General features: G+C 41.7%; 1 non-coding gene across 1 annotated transcript; it reads right to left on the reverse strand.

The window, feature by feature from the left end:
- Window positions 1–13,507: 13,507 nt before the first annotated feature.
- Window positions 13,508–13,611, reverse strand: LOC116873107. Its single transcript, XR_004383742.1, has one exon. It is a non-coding gene; the product is annotated as a U6 spliceosomal RNA (small nuclear RNA).
- Window positions 13,612–23,373: the final 9,762 nt, after the last annotated feature.

The raw sequence follows: 23,373 nt of genomic DNA on the forward strand, positions 1-23,373 counted from the left end.
TATTCTTTCCCCAAATATGTGTTGAGCTCCTAGTAGAGTCAGGCATTGTCTGAGGCACTGGAATGGAGTACCAAGTAAGGAAGACCGGGTCCCTGCTACTATGAAGCTTTCATTCCAGACTCACACTTCTTAAGCTCCCAACAAGGAAATGTTAAGCATATGGCCTATCTCATCACTGTAGAAAATACTCAGTCCCTTCAAGTTGTAGATGGGGGGCCCAGGAGTGCAAGAGCATCTGGCCCCCGGGCCCCAAACAGATAGGGTTTAGCCACCTGCTGCTAAAACCAAATCCAAGGGCAGAGAGACACATGGTGGAGAAAAAGGAAAGGAATTTATTTCAGGAAGGCCAACACCAGGAACACAGCGGACCAGCATCTCAAAGACAGTCTCCAAAGCGTGGAAAATACTTCTAGGTTTATATAAGGAAAATGTGGGACAAAGGTCAGTGGGTACAAGCTGGTGGGCAGTAAAGGTCAGGTCTATCTTTGTCTTGGGGTCAATCATGCAGGGTCTTGCTGGCTCAGTGCAGTCCTTGTTACTTGAGGAGGCAGTTTCAGTTCCCATCACGGGATTCTTTGCCCTTAGGGTCTTTTGCCTGAGTTAAGATATAAGCTGGAAAAAAACTTAATCAATTAGAAAGTACAGACTGAGGTCAAGATGGAAATAGCTGACGTTTCCTGAAAGTTGTACTTCAAAGTGAGTCTGTATTACTGCCAATAATTTTTCTTCTTTGAGGAGTTCCTTCGTTCTTTTATTTATTTATTTATTTGCCAGAAAGAGTACACACAAGCAGGTAGGGAGGCAGGCAGAGGCAGGGAGAGAAGCAGGTTCCCCGCCAAGCAAGGAGGCTGATGTGGGACTCGATCCCAGGACCCCGGGATCATGACCTGAGCCGAAGGCACAGGCTTAACCAACTGAGCCACCCAGGCATCCCTCCCTTCGTTCTTTAGGCACAAAACATATGGCCTTAATTGGTAGTAAAAAACAAGCAATGAGAACTTAGAACTTTTAGAAGAGTCATTTATTACTATACAAAGTGCTAAGCTTGCCATCCCCTAAAATCTCCACAGAATGAAAACATAAAAATCCCAAGAGATATATACACCCACCACTAGGGGCATACTGGTCTTTGACTTAAATAACTCTCAAGAAATAACTTGTTTCTATTAACATTTGATGAACTTTGACAAGTTAGCACAAATGATTCAGTGAAATGACCTGTCTTAACAGAAAGCCAAAGCAAAGGAAGAGAAAATAAAATGTAAAAGAAAGGGAGCAAAATATGCTACCTTAAAATATGCCTCTTTGGCATAAAGATTATTTTAGGCTGGTTAGTTCTGAGAAGCTGCAGACATAGAAGGAGAAATTCACCTTTTCTGAGGGACGTTTACATTTATAAGGAATACCGCCATTTATAAGGGTGTCGCCCTCTCTGTATCAGCAAGAGAAGACAGTATCCAAATCTCTAGAAACTTATCAACTGGAAAAGGTCTGACTTAAATCTACATAACAACCTTACCCTTTGTTTACTGTGCTTTTTCCGGTAGCCTCCCATAATTAGTTTCCCTGCCCTACCCAAACATCTTTCTTTTGTCATTAGCCAATGATGGTTTTTAAGGTGGTGGCTGGAGCCATTTCAGGGAGTTACCCAGTCTTCCCATCTCTGCATGCATACAGGAGGTATATATGCTATTATATTTCCGATTGTTTTTCTTTCGTTAATCTGTCTTATATTACAATGTGGTATTGGGGAGGAAAAATAATTTCCCTCTACCCATCTAGGTTCTTGGCCAAGACCACACCCCCCACACCCTTAAATACCATTTTCAGCGTAAGACAAAAGAAAGATGTAGGAGGTAGAAAGCCAGTTATGGGAGCTTACCAGGAAAAGCGTGGTATACAAGAGTAGGGTTGTTATGCAGATTTAAGTGATGTCTTCTCCACTGATGAAAGTTTCCTGAATTTTAAGTCATCCTCTCCCTGGTACAGACAGACACCCTCACACATGACAATGTCCCTTATAAATGTAAATGTCCCTTACAAAAGAGTAACTTTTACTTGTTTTCAGAGTTTATCTTGTATCTTCAGTTTCTTAAGCATACCCGGCTGAAGATACTACTTATGCCAAAGAAGCATATATTAGGGTGGCATATTTACTCCTCTTCAAGATTCTCAGCCAAGAACCTAGAAGAGTAGTGAAAAAAGTATTTTTCCTCCCGTACCCAAATCTCTTACAAAGCGTATTGAAGTAAAGTGTATCTTTTTATAAATGAGAAATCTAAGCCTTCCAAGAGATAAAGTAACTGGTTCCAAAACACAGAAATAGAGTAGGGGAAGGAGGGGTGCCTGGGTGGTTCAGTTGGTTAAGCATCTGCCCTGGGCTCAGGTCATGATCTCAGGTCCCCAATGGGGCTCCCTGCTTAGCAGGGAGTTAGCTTCTCCCTCTCTCTTTGTCCCCCCACCCCCACTCATGCCCTCTCTCTCTCAAAAAAATAAATAAAATCTTTTTTAAAAATTGAGTAAGAGAAGGAGGTCCCTCTGGTTGGAGGAGGTCTATAAGACAATGATGACCACAGGATTTCAACTTCTCATCAGTAATGGCTCACTTCCTCCACATGTGGAAAAAGTTTAAAAAAAAAAAAAAAGAAAAATTGAGGGGAGTAGCCAGGAACCAAGCTTCAGCTGGGAACAACAGGAAGCCACAGCAAATTCAGAGTCATTGTAGTCACTGCAAATGGTAAAAGGTGAGGAACCAGCATGGCCTGGCAAACAAATGTATGTACGAGTGCAAGAGGTCAGAAATTGGGATTATAGGCTCCAGGGTACAATAATGAATAAGACTTGGGGAACTCTGTTCTTTAAGATCTTCTGAGTTTAGTATAAGACACAGACTAATTGTACTATGTGAGAAAAGGGCACAGCAGTCAAAATGAGAAACACAGTCAGCCCAAGGGAGTCAGGTGATTAATTCTGTTAAAAAACACAGGCATCATATAAGAGGTATTATATGCTGGGTATTGAAGTATAAATAGGAGTTTTCCTGGTAGACAAGTGGTAAAAACCACAGCATTCCAAATTAGTGAACACTCAAGTGCAAAAGTAAAGAACTACAATCATGTATTATGGCTGAAGCTTAAACATCAAAGAGGGAAACTAGCAGGAGATGGGTCTGAAGCAGGTAAGCCAGTGAAGTGTTTTGTTTTGAAAATCATTTCAAATTTACAAAAAGTTGCAACAATAAAAAAAAGGGGGGTACATAAAACACTGGCATACCATTTATCCAGGTTTGTCTATTTTTTTTTTTTAAGATTTTCTTACATATTTGAGAGAGAGAGAGAGAGAGAGAGCGAGCATTCATGGAGGCACATGCACTAGCTGGGGGTGGGGTTCACAGAGGGACAAGCAGACTCCCACTGAATGCAGAGTCCGCCCTTAGGGCTCTATCTCAGGTCCCTGAGAGCGAGACCTGAGCTGAAGTTAGACATACGCTTAACCAACTGAGCCACCGAGGCACCCCCAGATTTGTGTATCATTAACATTTTGTCTCATTGGCTTTATCATTCTCTCTTCAAATACACACACAACACACTGATTTTTAGCACCCTTTGACAATAAATGGCATACAGCCATTGATGTGATTTTGTTCGTGGGAAAACATAATCGGATTTGTATTTTAAAACGATTGCTCATGGAAGGAGAGAGACTTTCAGGAAGACATTGTGGCGGTCTGGAAGTAAAATAATGAGTGATTAAATGAAGGATGCACCTAGATTCTATGCATCATAGATTCAAGAGAGGAAGAAGCATTACCAGTTGGATGCAGTATCTGAGACACAGGGAAGATGAGGTGGAGTGTGGGATTTAGGTCTGGGGAACTGAGTGGGAAAAAGTCCTGCCAAGATAAGATGATGATGACAACACAGCAACATGAATCACTGACATATATTAGATGCTAATTATATACTAAACATTCTTCTAAAAGCTTTAGATTATAGGGGCCAAGGGCAGACCACCCCAAGATGGACCACTTTGTCAGGAACATTATTTTGAGTTAAAAGCAATCAAAACCCAGCAGATTCAGGAAATGCTCTTTACGAGCAAACTTTGTTTTCCAAACATCTCTCATCTTCCTCCTAATGGTATCCTCAGACCCTACCCCCTCCTTAGCTTAGTGTCAACTTTAGCTTAGGTTCAACCTCCCCCAGAAATGTAGTCTCGGGGCTCCTGGGTGGCTCAGTGGGTTAAGCCTCTGCCTTCGGCTCAGGTCGTGGTCTCAGGGTTCTGGGATCAAGTCCCACATTGGGCTCTCAGCTCATCGAGGAGCCTGCTTCCTCCTCTCTCTCTGCCTGCCTCTCTGCCTACTTGTGATCTCTCTATCAAACAAATAAACAAAATCTTTAAAAAAGAAAAGAAAAGGGGCGCCTGGGTGGCTCAGTGGGTTAAAGCCTCTGCCTTCAGCTCAGGTCATGATTCCAGGGTCTTGGGATCGAGCCCCTCGTCGGGCTCTCTGCTCAGCAGGGAGCCTGCTTCCTCCTCTCTCTCTCTCTCTCTCTCTCTCTCTGCCTGCCTCTCTGCCTACTTGTGATCTCTCTCTGTCAAATAAATAAATAAAATCTTAAAAAAAAAAAAAAAAAAAGAAAAGAAATATAGTCTCAACTGTAGCCAATGAGTCAGTGCCCATGAGTGCCATAAGGGCCCTCTTGGTCTCATAAAGATAAGGTAAATCTGCATAAGACCCCTTGCTCCCCACCCCACTCCCCAAAGGAAAGCCAGCTTGCTCTCAACAGTCCTTTTCTTTTGCTAATAACTTTCTCGCTCCACCCTCCTTCTATGAAAATACTACTTGCTAGATGGGATGCTGCCTGATTCCCGATCATTTAATGAAGACAATTAGACTTCAAACTTACTCTGTTGAATTTTTGTTATTTAACAATACCTATTACGTATAGTTTTACCTCACGCAGAAGAAAATTAAACCCCAAATACCAAAGAGTAAAAGATACTTTCAACCACATTTTCAAGTTATATGAGACAACATTAGGTATGGAAATGACAAATCGATTTTATTTCTATTTTTAATATTCAAAATGGTTTTAAAACAACTAAGATGGCACTGGCATCTCCCAGGCGCCCCCTTGTGGCTTGGTTTGGTGATTCCCAAATTTATCTGATGGACAGAACCTACCTGGCCAACTTTGTGAAAATAGTTTCCAAGGCTGCAACCACAAGTGATCAGAACAGGGTGGGAGGAGACCTAGCTATCTCTATATTTTTTAAAGCTCTCCAAAGTGATTCTGATGACCAGCCACTGTAACTGGGAGCTTGAAAATTTCCCCCTTTCCCAGTTCACTTGGAACAAAGTCAGAGACAAAGTTTTTAGAGCCGGAAAGAGAAAGACAGCATTCCGTCCCATTGTTTCATTTTACATGTGGAAAAAAAACCAAAAAAAAACAAAAAAACACCAAAACTGAAAATGAGAAAGGCCTTGCCCAAGGTCACAGAGGATGTAAATGGCAAAAGCAAGAGCAGAGTCTGACATCTCCTACTGGCTCTAAACTCAGCAAGGTCAATCGGAACAATTTAGTCTGGTCCAGTCCGTCCCCACATGTTTACCCCTCAACTCAGTGAGAGCTCCAAGACCCTACACCCTACATCACTTCAGAGCGAGAAGAGTACAGGCAAAAATGCCAACAGATACCCTTTGGAGAGAAATACTTCCCTTTTTAATATTTAATGTCTTAAAGATTGGTTTTAAGGAGGCACAGGGAATGAAGCAGGATAAAATGTTCCCTAGAGGAAAAGCCACGTGAACGGGCAGAGTCTCTCCTCTTTTCCAGGATTTGTGTATGTCGGGTATTTTACATGTTTTGCCTGTTGTTCCACATTTAACATTTTATTCTTCTGGGTCTTGAAACTTGAAAGTGCAGGTGCAAATGCAGCCTTCTGGGCAGAGTATGCAGGAGGGTAACAGGAAAAACCCGCTTTCCAGGCTGACCCTAGACAAGGATTGGTTAGTTAATACACAGAAAGGGACTACAGCATAGGCAAAGTGCTGAATGAGGAAAGGAATTTGCAAAGTGGAAACAGGCCTGGGAAAATGTGTCTGCCTCGCCATTTTTGTAAGGTGCAGTGCTGTTTATCCCTGACATAATTACATTTCTGGGATTCCTTTGGGTCCTTTCCCTTTGATCTTTCTCAGTGCCTACCACTACTCCGAGAAGTTCTGGGCTCATCTCAAACCTTGCTTTTCCAAAAGTCAGACTAGCAGGCTGGGCATACCCTGGTTGCCAGTTAAAAATGCAGGATCTCGAGCCCCACCCCAAACCTACTGAAGCAGAATTGGCATTTTAACGAGATCCCCATGTGATTCATGTACACATTAAGGATTGAGAAATCATGCTCTAAAAAAAAATAAAATAAATTTTTAAAAAATGCAAGAGTCCTGTGGCTGAGAGAGAAGCAAAAGGTTACCTACGCCAGTTCAGAGTTTTCTCAACTGTATTGAAATCGAGGGTTTCAAAGTATGTTTCCATGAGTCCAAGAAGCATAATTATCTTTTGCTGCAATGGTTGAATGTATAAATATTTTAAGCTTGAGGACTCTATCATGACCTAGTTTCTTTCCCTCTTCCTTTTCTTTCTTCCTTTCTTTTCTTTTCTTTTCTTTTTTTTTTTTTTTGAAGTATATCCCTTTTAAAAAAATAATCTCTAGACCCTATGTGGGGTTTTAACTCATGACCCTGAGATCAAGAATTGTACACTCTTCTGAGTCAGCCGGGTGCCTCTCTCTCTTTAAATTACACACTTAACTCCACCTATGTTTGGGCATATGTTTCTAAATGGAATCAAAGGGAACTAGTTCAAGCACTGTCATTCAAAGTAGAAGCTCCCGGCATGTAATGAGTTGTGTGGATGTCAACAAAATAACTGGCTTTTTGGAGCATTAGTCACCGCAGCAGTAAGAGGCAGATGCTACCTTCTACCCTGTGTGTCTCCCAAGAATACTGAAGGATCAAAAGAATTCCTCATCTCTGGAAATGGCACTGTTGATTATTTTGTGGCTCAAATCAGAAATGTAGGAACCAATCTTCACTTCCCACATCAGTTCCATCATCAATGACTAGCAAGCTTATCACTTCTCTCTGAACCTTCCATTTCTTTTACCTTCACTGCCACTAATCTGGACTTGAGCCCCTATGACATTTCATCTAAACGAACGCCTCCTCTGGGCAACCCTTACCTCTACTTCCCTTCAAATCATCATATACCCTGAACTAGAGGCCTTTAAAAAAAAAAAAAAGCACAATTTTGGTCACAAAATTCCCCTACGTCGAACTCTTGAATGGCTTTCAAGGGCCTTGAGTCCCAAATCCTCCCCATGTGACTCATTCATTTGGCCATCTTCCCTACAATCTCTTTCTTGCCGCTCTCTAATTACATTGATTTTGAACATCAGAACTCCTAGAATTTTATCAGGAAACAATTTAGTATCTCTCTCCCACTGTTCCTTTAGTCTTTCCTGTCTCTTCTTTCACACTTGGACAAAGATGCCAGGAGTTGCAATGACTTTTTGGTTTCCTACTGGGTAACAGAAAATGTTATGGCCACTTCCAGTGTCAAACACACATTCTTGTTGGATCCATGGTCAAAGGAGCGAGACTGATACAAAGCAAAGGTCAAGCAAAGCTTTATTTTGCACCAAGCATTGAGAATCAAGCTGACCGGCCAGGGCCATCTCTTGCAAAGAGGCAACCTCTCTCTACCTTACAGACTAGCTTTTAAGGGCAAAGGCCATGTGGTTGCGCCTGGCCACACACAGGTGGCCAGCGAGATTGTAACACACAGAAAGCTGCACAGTCATGCTAGGTCACACATAAGTAACCAATTGAATTACAATTTACCCTAGTAGATATTTGAACTAGCCTATCACCTTGGTCCGAATTGACCCCCAAAAGGCAGGACCCACACTCCTTGGTAGCTAGGGAGACAGTATGCGCCCCCACTGATTGGATGTCTCCACCTGGCCTGACCCACCCTTGTATTTGGGCTTTGTTACGTGGGACTGGTTTCCCGCGCTTGCTTTTAAGTAAGTTCCCTGGGGGGTGGGGGCAGGGTCAGTTTAAGTTTTACTGCATAAATAACAAAATGACCGTTTAATCCAAGATGGAATCGCTCTGGCTAAATGGGCCCTTACAATTCTCAGTTTAATATTTCAAAATATCCAGGCCCATATAAGATGGAAAACACAAAATTCAATTTAAAATGAAATTGTGTTCATCCCCAGGCTGGAGTCCAATGTGGGCTGGCTGCTTGTGGAGGCAGGGGCTAGGTCATGCTGCTTTCTCTTTTTCCCCCACATGGAACTCCCACCTCCTCCACACCCTGCATTATGCTCAATCTCTGACTCCACCAGGGGGTTGAAGCAAGGAAAGAGAAGTGAGGAGAGGATTCCTTTTTTTGTTTTTAACCCCTGGTCAGTATAATGGAAAGATGCTATACCAGATGTGGAAGTCAAGCTGTTCCCACTTCTGGCCTCTCTCCTAATGGGTAACTGTGGACAACTACAGTCATTTCACATTTTAAAGTCATTTTCACTTTTTAAAGCATGACTTGACATCATCTACCATGTCCTCTGAATGTCATGTCCCTCAGAATACATATCAAATTCTCCTCCTGGTCCAACTACAGTCCTTCTCTCCAATCTTGAGGTAAAAGGGTAGCACCCGTCCTCCCACTTGAAGGAGTTAAAGGAAACAGTTCTCCCTCCAAAAACTCATCTCCACAAATCATTCCTGCATTTCTACTCTCTCAGCTGTTTTATATCCTTTTGTGGCTAAGGGATTCCAGAGTCATATAACCAGTGTCTGGATATTGACCTGAAAATTACTATGGGGTGGTCTTGAAATGTGTTTCAGTTTCAGAACTCTCTCACTTTGAAGTCAAAGCTTGCCTTTCATCCCTGTGTTGGGTGGGATTCAGTTGGTTTCTTCAACACACAGCATTCTCATTGAGTTCTGGGCTTTCAAACATGGTGTCTTCTCTTCTTGGGATACACATTTTACCCCACCCCTCATTTCCTTCACCACTTCTCATGTGTCTGCAATTCTTCATCCATACTATGGACCTAGAAGGGTTGAGAGAGTAGAGGATTTGAGAGCCAAGTATATATTTCATAGATGAGGAAACCAGAAAAGCCAATAAGACTTTCAACCAAAAGACATTCAACCAAATCAGTTGTGGAGAAACTACCAGTTGAAACTATAGGCTACCATTTTCCACCTACCAAACTAGAAAATGAAATGAAAAAGTGTGACAATATCAAATGCTGGGATATACAAATGCTTAACTATTGCTTGTAGCAGTATAAAGAGGTCCAAATCTTCAGAAAACAATTTGACATTGTCTTATCAAGGTGAACACGTGCATACCCTAAAACTCAGCAATTTACTTCTAGGTAGTATGTATGTAGAGAAATATACATGTGATCAAGAGACCTGTTTAAGACTGTCCATGGTAGCGTAGTGATGATCAAAAACTGGAAACAGGGGTGCCTGGGTGGCTCAGTGGGTTAAAGCCTCTGCCTTCGGCTCAGGTCATGATCCCGGGGTCCTGGGATCGAGCCCCGCATCTGGCTCTCTGCTCAGCGGGAAGCCTGCTTCCTCCTCCCTCTCTGCCTGCCTCTCTGCCTACTTGTGATCTCTGTCTGTCAAATAAATAAATAAATAAATCTTAAAAAAAAACAACTGGAAACAATCCACATGTCTACTGATATGACAGGACAAAAATACAGCAGAGAAAATGAATGAATTATAGCTCTATGTGACAAAATAGATAAATCCAGGAGCATAATGTTAAATAAAAAAAAAATCGTATTGCAGAAGTATACTTTCAGTATAATACCTTACATATATAATGTTGTTTTTTTTTTTAAAGGTTTTTATTTATTTATTTGACAGAGATCACAAGTAGGCAGAGAGACAGGCAGAGAGAGGAGGAAGCAGTCTCCCTGCTGAGCAGAGAGCCCGATATGGGACTCGATCCCAGGACCCTGAGATCATGACCTGAGCCGAAGGCAGCGGCTTAACCCACTGAGCCACCCAGGAGCCCCTACATATATAATGTTTAGAAACAATGTTAATAATATATTTTATACATACATATACAAAGACATATAATAAAACCATAAAGAAAATCAAGGAAAAAACAAAAAATTCAGGACAGTGGTTATTTGTGGGTCAAAGATACAGTGAAGAAACGAACACAGAACTGGGCTATAGATGCGTGAGTGTTTATTTTCTCAGAGTCTTTATGACATCTCTCTTTTATACACATTAAAGGTATATGAGCGACATATCCATAGGTGATTTTATAGGTCTAAAATATTTGATAGAACAAATTAACAAAAAGTACTAGAGTTTAGGGGCACCTGGGTGGCTTAGTCAAGGATCTAACTCTTGATTTGGCTCAGGTCACGATATGGGGGAGTCATAAGATCAAGCCGTGTGGAAGATCAAGTCATAAGATCAAGCCGCTCTGTGCTGCGCGGAGCCTGCTTAAGATTCTCCATCTCCCTCTGCTCTCTTCAACCCCCACCAACCCCCACATGTAATCTCTTTCTTTCTCCAAAGAAGAAAAAAAAGTATGAGTTTACTTTTTCCCCCTTTATCCACCAAAATCAGTTGCCTCTGTTATTCCAAGGTACAGTCTATGATTCCTTTTTTTTTTTTTTTTTTTAAGATTTAATTTATTTGAGAAGGTGAGGGAGAGAGCACAGGGAAGGGCAGAGGAAGAAGCAGGCTGCCCACCAAGCAGGGAGCCCGATGCGGGACTGGATCCCAGGATCCCAGGACCACGACCTGAGGAGAAAGCCAATGCTTAATGACTGAGCCACCCAGGTGCCCCAGGGTCTATGATTCTTGAACATCAGCTTGTTTCAAGGCCATACTCCGAGCCCCAGTTCTGAGGAGGCATTTTGCCCATGTACTAAATCCCGTTTCAGACAACAAGGAAAATGAGAGATAAAGAATTGTGTCGCACTCCTGGCCCTGCCATTTTATCAGCTGTGCGATTTCAGGACTCTCAGCCTCAGCTTGCTTGTCTACAAAATGGTACCCAAACTCCAACCTCACAGGGTTGCTGTGAGGATTCAATGAGAGAAACGTACATAAAGCATTTGGGACATAGTAACTGTTCAGACCTTGTTTGCGTCCTTCCCCATCACGACAGAAATAAATAAGATGGTGTGCAACCATCACTGTTCTTTTTTTTTTTTTTTAAGATTTATTTGTTTATTATTTTAGAGAGAGAGAACGCAGGGGAAGGGAGACAGAAGGAAAGAGAGAGACTCTTACACAGGCTCCACATGCTCAGCGCAGAGCCCAAGTGGGGCTCAATCCCACAACCCTGAGGTCATGCAGGCGCCCCATTGCCGTTCTTTATAAACCAGATTTAACCCTGTGCACTCCTTCAGTCAACTCTCATTTGACAGGCGTTCTGATAATGCCTGAGTAGCTTCAATCACACAAGTGAAAAATGGCATCTTTCTAACCTTAGGACCAGACCTAATGAAGAGATCTCTGACCCAAGTTGTGCACCACGTAAGAATAGAGTTATAGGAACTTGGGCGATGGGCCAGAAACATGTTTAATAAATAATGAAAATATGACCCTTGGCGCCAGTATGGTACTTAAAGCCATTCATACTCCCTTGCCATCCGCTGAGTCATTGCTAAGCTGGGGAAACATGAGTTCCTGAAGCTACCTGGAAGGCTGGTTATGTCATCTCTGGTGAAAATGGATCCCAAAATATATTCATCTCCTGGAGGTGGGGGAGATGGGGGGTTAACTCCTGGGAAGTGAGATATTACTTTGTTGCAGTTTGCAAAACAGATCTATTAGACTCCTTTCCCAGAAACTGTCTCCTGAATGACTTTAAAGCAGGGCTAAAGAAACAGAATGCACATTTTTAATTGATTCTTTCTTTGAGCTGAGTTCCAAGTTGCCTAATACATTTTATACATTCAGAGTGACTGCAAAAGAGTTGTTCTAATTTGGGATGTCACAGGCATCACTGCCATACATCCTCACGACAATTGCTACTCTGGCTACTTGGGGGACATACAAAAGGCTGTTCTCGTCTTCCTCATCTGCCTTCTCCTTCACTCTATGGGTATCAGTCCTTAAAATTAGGGGTACGAATATGATCTATCCCCCTGTTCATTCATAAGTTAGGTCATAGGAGGACCCTAGGATGTCAGAGCTAGAGGCTGGAGCTCAGAGTTCTTGCATACATTTCCAAGGTCACACCTCAGTGCAGTGGTTCTCAAACTGCCCTGCGTAACTGAATCATGGGAGGGCTTGTTAAAACACGGAGGGCCAGGTTCCATTCCCAGAGTTTCTGCTTCAGACTCTGATATACAGGGTGAGGCCCAAGAATTCATTTTTTGGCAAGTCTTTGACATTCTTATTGTTTCTGGTCCAGGGACCACAGTGTGAGAACCCCTGTCTCAGTGAATTGAAGGACAGGATCTAGAGGCCAATGTTGAAGCACTCCAGTACTTTCTCTAAGGAGGCTCTTCTACAAGGTATAGATTTCATGCTAATAGTATGGAATCCAGAGGTTCTTCTCCTCTGGGACTTCTGAAAGGAGAGAATTGCCTTGGAGGTAGAACTAAAAGCATGAGCTTTAGAATCAGAAAGACCTAGGTGAGGGATCTGCCAGTCCATGGTTTAGCATCCTGACTTTGGGCAAGTTGTTTACGGTTATTTGAATCCCTGTTTCTTCACCTGTAAATCAGAAATGATTTAGTTCTTCTAACAATTTGAGACTTCTGAAGGATAGTCCCAGAACTCTTTGACATCAAGTTATGGGAGTATAAGCCATTAACAGAGGATCGAATTTAGAATCTTCAGTTTTCAGATGTGAAAACAAAGGTCCAGGGGAAGTGTCTTAGCTAAGACCTCACAGCATATGCAGAATGAGGACCAGAATCCAGGTCTTTGAATGAGTTCTGTTTCAATCATTCACATTGGATGAATACTTCCAAACCAAACACTTTAAAACTGAACAATTTAGTAGTGGAAATCCATTCATATGGTAAGATATAGACTTATGATGAATATTTTAGAGAGTCATATTAGCCATGTTCTGTAATTTAGTCTATTTTTTTTTTCTTTAGAGAGAGAGAGTGTGTGAGCAGGGGACGGATGTGTTGGGAGGGGCAGAGAGAGGGAGAGAGAGAGAGAGAGACAGAATCTCACTGAGTTTCCACACTCAGCAAGGAACAATTCTGAGATCATGACCTGAGCCAAAATCAGGAGTCACTTAACCAACTGAGCCATCTAGGCACCCGTAACCTATTTTTCAAAATACCAATTCTTGTACAATGTTAACATTATACTTTTTTCTTTCTTTAGTGAAAAGAATGGTCTTTAATGTTTTGGCAAAGTCTTTTTCAGCCCAGAATAAACATGAAATAAGCAGGGGGAGTGAAATATTTAACTGTGTACAAAAATATGGAACTCTTCACAAATTTGTGTGTCATCCTAACACAGGGGCCATGCTAATCTCTGTATCATTCTGATTTCACTATATGTGCTGCCAAAGTGAGCACCACATTACACTTTTATACAAGGGAACACATTATATGGGAAGAGAATCAGAATTTTTTCTGCTCACCCTTAACTATTAAAAGAAAAGTTATAGCAACTCTCCAAAATTGATTTTATTTTTATTTATGGTGGATTTTCAAAAAGTCTTCCTTCTGGCATAACAATATTTTGCAAAAAGGGTGTGGCTATTTATAGAAGTCTTGTCTTTAAAAGTGAGTACATCTGAAAAAAGAAAGTTTAGTTAGATGGGAAATCCATTTCCACATAAAAGAGAAAAAAGTTTTAAATGTACTAAAAAAATTATAGAAAACCTTTAAAAGAAAAAATGGAACTCAAAGGACATTATTCACTGAAGCCAAATTTGTTTGGGATACATACACATTAGAGTATTTTAGCTAGCTAAAACTCCTCACCTTGTAGATATGGACCTTATGATGCAAGGGAGTTGAGAGAAAATATTAATATTTTTCAAAAATTAATATTTAGTGAAGCCAAGAAATAAAGGGTAATTAAGAAACCAGGGTATACATGCAAAAGAATGAAAATGGATCACTTCCTTACACCATATACAAAAATAAACTCGAAATGGATTAAAGACCTAAATGTGAAACCATAAAAATCCTGGGAGAAAGCACAGGCAGTAATTTCTCTGACATTGGCCATAGTAACATTTTTCTAGATATGTCTCCCAAAACAAGGGAAAAAAGCAAAAATACTATTGGGGCTACATCAAAATAAAAAACATCCCATTTGGAACAACATGGATGGAACTAGAAAGTATAATGCTAAGTGAAATGAGTCTGTCAGAGAAAGACAAATGTTCTATGACTTCATATGTGGAATTTAAGAAACAAAACAAACAAGCAAAGGAAAACAAAAGACAGAGAAACAAGCCAAGAAACATGCTTAACTACTGGGAACAAACATTGTTACCAGAGTGGAGGTGGGAGGGGGATGAGTGAACTAGTCCATGGGGATTAAGTGCACTTGTGAGGGGCCCTGGGCCTTGTGTGGAAGTGATGAATCACTACAGTAGATACTTGAAACTGATTTAACACTGTATATTAACTACACTGTAATTAAAATATATTTTTTTAAACTGTAAAAAATTAAAAGTAAGAAGCTATTGCACAGGGGTACCTGGCTGGCTCAGTTGGTGGAACATGCAACTCTTAATCTCAGGGTCATGAGTTCGAGCCCCCATGTTGGGTGTGGAGATTACTTAATGAAAAAAAGCTTCTGCATAGCAAAGGAAACAATCAACAAAACAAAAAGAAAACTTACTGAACAGGAGAAGATATTTGCAAATAATATATCTGATAAGAGGTTAATAGCCAAACTATATAGAGAACTCATACAACTCAATACACACACAAAAAACAATCTGATGAAAAAGTGGGCAAAAAACTTGGATAGACATTTTGCCAAAGACATAGATATGGCCAACAGACACATGAAAAGATGTCCAACATCACTTACCATCAGGGAAATGAAAATCAAAACCACAATGAGTGATCACCTCACACCTGTCAAAATGGCTAAAATAAAAAGACGCAAGAAACAAGAACTGGGGATCCTGGGTGGCTCAGTCATTAAGTGTCTGCCTTCTGCTCAGGTTGTGATCCCTGGGGCCTGCTCAGCAGGAAGCCTGATTCTCCCTCTCCCACTCCCCCTGCTTGTGTTCCCTCTCTCACTGTCTCTCTCTCTGTCAAAGAAGTAAATAAAATCTTAAAAACAACAACAAGAATTGACAAGATGTGGAGAAAAAGGAACCCCCATGCACTGTTGGTGAGAATGGAAACTGGTGTAGCCACCGTGGAAAACAGTACGAAGATTCCCCAAGGGGCGCCTGGGTGGCTCAGTGGGTTAAAGCCTCTGCTGTGGGCTTTTTTTTCAGTCATGATCTCAGGGTCCTGGGATCGAGCCCCGTGTCGGGCTCTCTGCTCAGCGGGGAGCCTGCTTCCTCCTCTCTCTCTGCCTGCTCCTCTGCCTACTTGTGATCTCTTTCTCTATTGAATAACTAAATAAAATCTTAAAAAAAAAAAAAAAGATTCCTCAAAAGAAAAAAAAAAATCCACTACTGGGTATTTACCCAAAGCATATGAAAAAACACTGATTCAAAAAGATATATGCATCCCTTGGGGTGCCTGGGTGGCTCAGTGGGTTAAGCCGCTGCCTTCGGCTCAGGTCATGATCTCGGGGTCCTGGGATCGAGTCCCGCATGGGGCTCTCTGTTCGGCAGGGAGTATGCTTCCCTCTCTCTCTCTCTCTCTCTGCCTGCCTCTCCGTCTACTTGTGATCTCTCTCTGTCAAATAAATAAATAAAATCTTAAAAAAAATAAAAAAAAAAAGATATATGCATCCCTATGTTTATTGCAGCATTATTTACAATTGCCAAATTATGGAAGCAGTTCAAGTATCCATTGATTGAGGAACGGATAAAGAAGCTGTAACACACACACACACACACACACACACAGGAATAGTATTCAGCCATCAGAAGGAAAAAAAAATCTTGCCATTTGCAGCAACATGGAGGAATCCAGAGGATAATGTGTTGCCTGAAGTCAGTCAGAGAAAAACAAATACCATATGATTTCACTCATATGTGGAATTTAAGAAACAAAACAAAGATAAAAAGAGACAAACAAAAAACTAGACTCTTAAATATAAAGAACTGGTGGTCACCAGAGGGGAGATGGGAGGGGGAGATAGGTGAAAAAGGTAAAGGGGATTAAGAATATACTTATTGTGATAAACACGGAGTAATGTATAGAATTGCTGGATCACTTTATTATACTCCTGAAACTAATCTAACACTGTCATTATACTGCAATTAAAGAGAAAATAAAAAGAGGGTGTCTGGGTGGCTCAGTGGGTTAAGCCTATGCCTTCGGCTCAGGTCATGATCCCAGAGTCCTGGGATCGAGCCCTGCATTGGGTTCTCTGCCCAGTGGGGAGCCGGCTTCCCCGCTCTATCTCTGCCTCCCACTCTGCCTACTTGTGATCTCTTTCTCTCTGTCAAATAAATAAATAAAATCTTAAAAAAAAAAAAAAAAAGAAATTAGGGTATGCTTTGGTGCTCTCTTGTTATTTGTCCTGATGTGAGCCAAATGTTTACATCTAAATCACCACTCGGTAAGACTAGGAACAGTGGCTTATTTTTTAAAGTTTATTTGATCCAAGGAAATTAAAGCTTTTATTCTGAGTAGAGACGTATCCACTAATTGCCCACTGGATGACTATGGAGACAAATAATGGGCCTTTTCTCACAACTCCCTAGTGACCTGTTGTAGCCTTCAGTATCCAGATTTAATCAGTGATGTGGCCATTCCAAGAAGGCAAAAAGTTTGAATTGCCTGAAAGGACATACTCATCTGTTACACAGTAGGGCAGCAGGAGAAGGTTTTGTTCACAGTTAAGGGACAGGGAATTGTGCATTATCAGGAAGCCTAACCTCTCTGCACAGCACCTGATCATTAACAACCCTTACTAATGGGAAGGTGCAGGCCCAGGGGGATAATGATGGAAAATCCTTTTAAAAAGCCGGTTTGACCTTGGCCAAAATTTGCAGCGTGCTCCATCTCAGATGATTCCGAGCTCATTTTAATGGGCCTGAAAATCTGAAAATAAATTATTTTGAAGTGATGATATAAATTATGCATGAGTATCAATTGAATATTCAAGTATAATGAGTTTATAGAATACAAGAGCGTATTTCTTTGGAGATGCTGCAATACTGCTATTGTTAGGTTCAGAGCCCAGCTGAGTGCTTATAGGGAGCCTTTGTGCAAATTTGAAAAAGGCACCCCCTCTGGGTGATGCAGCCCTGTGGGTACATGTTTTGGCAAGCAGAGCCGGGGCTGGATCTTAGCTCCTTTTTGTCCCATTGGTTGGGTGCCTTTGTGGAGTGTACAAACTGCACTTCCTTAAGTGGCAGCTCCCATGTCTATTTGAAACGTGTGCCAGCAGAAAGGATTTAAAGTCTTGGAGTGCTTGTGTTGGTTTTTAGAGACTACATGTGAAATGTACAAAAGTCATGCTTCCTTCTCTTAACCCAATGCAGAATTTATCAGCAAGAGATGGCCACTTAAGCTCTCAAAATGGCATGAAAGCAGATGAAGCCTCCATGATAGAGAACAGAGATTTGATCTTCGCAGGTCTGTTTTCTGACAAGTACAACTAATAGACCTCACTTCCCAAGCCAGAGGCAAATACCCTATCACCTGGGAAATTTAGATTTCTGGTACCAGAATTGCCTTACTTAGTAAGCTCCCTGCTGCACTGACACTGGAGGGGGTAAGCTATGTTGTGTAGGCATGGAGCTAAAACCCTTTCCATCCACCTAAATGGACTGAAACTTAGGGGTGGTGAGTGTTAGCAGTAGAAAGCATATGGGCTTGAATGTCCATTTTTCTTTGTGGAACCAATACCTTGTGGTACCATTGCAGTGACAGCAGAACCACAGGTATCTGCTGGGATAAAACAGAGTAGACACACATCTCCCTACTCCTCTGGCTAAGTACAGCTAAAGACCCTGGATATTGATGATAAAGAAGGTTCTAAAAGGTAGAGAGGAGGCAGGCCTGCTAGGAATCGCAGGACTCAAGAAGCATGGTGACAAAGGTTTTCTTCCTGACTCATATAGCCCAAATTGGGTGCTGGAGAATCCAACAGATGCACACCAAAGGGAAAAAAAAAAAAGGCCCCAAGAAAAGTCAGCTCTCTCTAGCTACAGGATGAGGAAAGGGGCAGCCTGGCAAAACAGGTAACTTTCAGACAGTAACTGTTCTACTCCAGCCAAACACCATGGAAAAAATGTGAGTATAGAGCCTTAACTTTTGCCCTTGCCCTATATCAAGTGCCCTATATCAAGGTACTTTTCTGCCCTCCCCCTGGGTGATGTCAAGAAGGCTGACTGGGGAGTCAGAACCTTTATCCACACTTGGTAATAATGAGATCACCCCAACATCTGCCACAGGTTGTCAGTAAAGACCTTGAGGGAAGCCGGGAATTCCATCCCCACGCAGTGGTAATGAGGCACCTCTCCCTGCCAGGGTGGTATCAGAGGGCTGAGGGGGGAGGTTAGGACTTTTACCACATTCCAGTGGTAACTAGGCTCCCCAGCCCCCTGCAGTGTCAGCAGAGGCCCTAGTGGAGATTCTGAACTCCCACCTCCACCCAGCAACAAAGAGATACTCTTCTGCTTCCCATCTCAAGGTTCAGTGGAGGCCAAGTGGGGAATCTGAACTTCCCTACCACCTGGTAGTAATTAAGCATCACCACCTTTCCTCCAGTGCTGTGGTGTCATAAGATACCTGCTAAAACAGAAGATGATCCAGAATCTCATAACATAATAGCAAAAATGTCCAAGATATGGGGCATCTGTGTGGCAGTTAGTTGAGTGACCAACTCTTGGTTTCGGTTCAGGTCGTGATGTCAGGGTTGTGAGATCAAGTCCCAAGATGGGCTCTGCACTGGGCGTGGAGTCTGCTTGAGATTCTCTCTCCCTCTTCCTCTCTCCCTCCCACTCATGCTCTCTCTAAAATAAACAAATAAATGTAAAAAAAAATTCTAAGATACAACTGAAAATCACTTACATCAGCAACCAGAAAATTTCCAACTTCAATGAGAAGAGACAATCAGGAGATACCGTAACAAGATTTTACAGGTGTTGGAATCATCTGACAAGGATTTAGAAGCAATCCTAAAAAATGCTTTGACAGGGGCACCTGGGTGGCATAATCTGTTAAGCATCCGACTCTTAATTTCACCTCAGATCATGATATCAGGGTCGTGTGATTGAGCCTTGTGTTGGGCTCCATGCTCAGTGAAGGGTCTGCTTTAGATTTTCTCTCCCGGGGCACCGGGGTGGCTTAGTTAAATGTCTGCCTTAAGTGTCTGCTCAGATCATGATTCTGGCGTCCCAGATCGAGCCCCAAGTCAGGCTCCCTGCTCAGCAGGAAGTCTTCTTCTCCCTTTGTTCCTCCTTCGGTCCGTGTTCTCTCTCTCTCTCTCAAATAAATAAGTAAACTAAAATCTTAAAAAAAAAGGGTGGGGGAACCGGGTGGCTCAATGGGTTAAGCCTCTGCCTTTGGCTCAGGTCATGATTCCAGGGTCCTGGGATGGAGCCCTGCATCGGGCTCTTTGCTCAGCAAGGAGCCTACTTCCCCCCCATCTCTCTGCCTGCCTCTCTGCCTACTTGTGATCTCACTCTCTCTCTGTCAAATAAATAAATGAATAAATCTTTAAAAAAATCCAAATAAAATCACTTCTTCATACTCATCCTGGAGTAAGCTATGTAAAGGTATTCATGTGAAACAGTTCAAGGTGTCTTACCTGAAATCATGTTATTTGAAATCTTCTTACTTAAAATCATTATTTCTCTTCTGCATTATGGGCTTTAAATTTATCTCCGTTTCAGCTGGTCTGCACAATGTCAACGTATTTCTTTGGGAAGTCACAAGAATCCTGCAAGGTGAATTCTGGGCATTTTACGCACTGTCTACTGTTGGAACATTTCCCATATATCCTCAAAAGTAGTGAGATGTTACGCAGGCATCTCCACCCAAGAGAGTTCATTTTATTTACACAGATTATTACAATAACTCATTTCTTGGGAAGTTCAAAGAGATAGTGTTCATAAAACAACAGTTACATGTCATGGTAAAAAGAACCTGTGCCTTGTGAAGATGAGAGGGCAACTAGTATTTATGGAGTATCTACTCCATGCCAAGTATTTTATATTCAGTGGTATGCTGGAGCCAGTCTGTGCCAGTTCGTATGTGCTTGTAAGAGGCGATTGTTAAGTTCTTAGGAATCCTGCCAGCCATTTTTAAACTGTTGGAAGCTTGAAATTGACAACAGGAGGAATATTTATACCACGAAAATGATAAAATGCCACAAATCATGGTTCCTCCATCAATTCCAAGAGCTGGTTGTTAAGCATTTACTGGCACATCACTGTCATCGCGTTTCTTATGTTATTTTATCCTCCCAACAGCTCTGTAAGGTCTTTATTAGAATGCACAGTTTAAAGATGGGAAAAAAGACACCAATTACATAAGCAACAGGTCCAAATTTTCCTAGAGAACAAGAAACAAAACCAATTCTGTATAACTCTATTTCCTTTCTGCTTATATCTCTACACCTTTGAGCCAGGACACTTAAACTGAGTCGCCTTAGCAGTGACTGTATGTTACCGGACTAATATCTGACCACTGTGGATCAGCATTTGCTCATCTGTAAAGTTGGAAGCAGTGAACTATTCAAGGTGTTTTTTGGATGTAATAGTCTCCATTGTTTACTAATTCTTCCTCTGCCCAACTGTGGCAAAACTTCTAAGAATAAACATCTACCAAATGGTCAGAAAAAGAGATTTATACCAGGAGGGGCTTCATGGGACTCAAAGCTATGATATTATAAAAAAAAATTTTTTTTCCTTAATGTCCACCTTCAAGGAGATGTAACAGAGAAAATGTATGTAGCAGGCTGATTTCTGAAAAATTTGACAGGGCAAAGTTAACTTCCTGTAAATTAGCTGTCTTATTCTCTCAGTCTTTGACTAAAAGTTATCCACCAGTATCCTCTGGTCCCAGAAGAATAAATAAGTCTTTGTGTCATTGATGGGCTTATCATTGAGGTCAGCCAAGTAGGTCTTTGTTTTCAAAAGATTCATTAGGGGAGAAAATTAAGGAAGAAGACTTCAAAAGTAGAGGAGAATAATTCCATGTCAGAAGATGGATATGTTCTTAAACACTGAGAGAAGAATTGACAGGTTTATAGGTCGAGAAGACTCAGTTTATGGGTTGCATATGGGAAAGATTATAGGGATGCCTATATGGACCAGGCAGGCACTAAGTGCTTTAGCTGTAGGGCTCCAGCCGTTTCTAATAATGGGGCACCACTAGAGAAGAGGCTTTAGAACCACTAGCCTTCGAAAGGACCAAGAAGTGATTTCTGAAACAAACACAGACTGGGAATCAGGCCTTCCTTATTTAGCCTAGGATAGAGGAATGGGTTCTAAGACTATTAATTGATTTTAGTGATTGGGCTGTACACCAAGTATAATCTGGTTGTCATGGAGAAATGCGTACCTGTTACATACAAGTAGATGCAATTTATAATATCCAGTATTATCAGCAAAGACATTCCACAGTTATACTTTGTGGAGCAGAGTGGTTAAAAATGATGATCTTGAATGCTGGCATTATGATTTTTAGGGAGTATTTCAGTTCAGATCTTCCAAGAAGCAGATGGAATTACATGTGCAAGAGATTCACTGGGGATAAAGATGTGAAGGATAAAGAAGAGAAGGGAGGAGTAGGTGAGGGACCTTTAGGTTATGAATATCTGATGATGGTAAGAGGAGACTAGAGGAAGAATTTGCAGGATGAGCACCAGAGTTCTGAGAAAGTCTTGGACAGGTCAACGGGGAGTCCTTGAGTAAAGTTCCAGGAACTCCTGAAGAGAAATCCCATGTAAGTCAAGAATGACCACTCCGGGATGCTCATCGTGTGGTCACGGGCTGGGGGCAGCTTGCAGCCTCAGTGTGAAGGCCACAGTGGAGAGAAAGGCTTGGCAGCTGGAAGCTACCTGTGGTCTGCGCATCACCAGCATATTCTCTTATAGGGCGTTCAGAGATGTACCTGCCACATTTTGGAAAATTATGTTTTTATGTTTTCTAAAGATTTTATTTATTTATTTGATAGAGAGTTAGAGAGGGAACACAAGCACGGGGAATGGGAGAGGGAGAAGCAGGCTTCCCACTGAGCAGGGAGCCTGATGTGGGGCTAAATCTCAGGACCTGGGATCATGACCTGAGCTGAAGGCAGTTGCTTAACAACTGAGCCACCCAGGTGCCCCGGGAAATTATGCTTTTAAAAACATACCAGGAGGTGCTGTTGTAGGGTAGAATGTGAGACCCTGAGGTATGAAGTCCCTGTGGAAAAGGCAGTAAAAAGAATGCTAATTTTTCTAATCCTTAATAGGATTAGAACTTTGGAGGCATGAGCCACTGCTTGAACATGGTAGAAAAATGGCTAAGGGCCCTTTTACAAACAGGACTATCTAATACCAAGAATTAATTTTTTAAAGTTCTAAATCCCCCACCACTCCAAACCATAAATAAACTCTGACATATGTGCAACTGCTTCATGGGATTGTATGCACGTGTGTATGTGGGTTGTGTGTGTGTGTGTGTGTAAATCAAGGAAATAGGCTGAATTCTATCTATGAGTCATTAAAATACAAAACAGAGACTTGGTACACGGAAAAGACAGACCATCCACAACTGAATTAATTCCACAGAAACAGGAGTGTGGAGCCAGAGTGGTTACTAAAGAGCATAATCTCCCAGGAATTCACAGAAATATTGGAAGTTGACTAGAAATTCCACAGATTGTGCAATGAGAACATTGGATCAGTCTTAGCTATGTCATGGTCCATTAAGATTGACTGCCACTAAGCTTTCATGCTTAGCCACTGCCAACCCACAGACCTGTATGGACAGGTGAAACAGTGGTAAGAACCGAGACCAGGAAACCACTTTGCTCTCCAGGGGTTTCCTGCCTTTCTGGTCCTTGCCTTCTAGGCAATTTCTAACATAATCTAGCTAATAGCTCTTTTCTCCTTCTGTCCCTCTTCTACAGCAACATGGGATTCCGTGGTCTATCACATAGAACCCCATTCTTCAGATAAAGAGGAAACTATATATAATCTTTCAAATACTAGATATTATGTTTCTCTGTTCTGTAAACAAGCTC

Source organism: Lontra canadensis, unplaced genomic scaffold (assembly GCF_010015895.1).
Source record: "Lontra canadensis isolate GAN:19392208 unplaced genomic scaffold, GSC_riverotter_1.0 scaffold31, whole genome shotgun sequence".
Classification (NCBI taxonomy): domain Eukaryota; kingdom Metazoa; phylum Chordata; class Mammalia; order Carnivora; family Mustelidae; genus Lontra; species Lontra canadensis.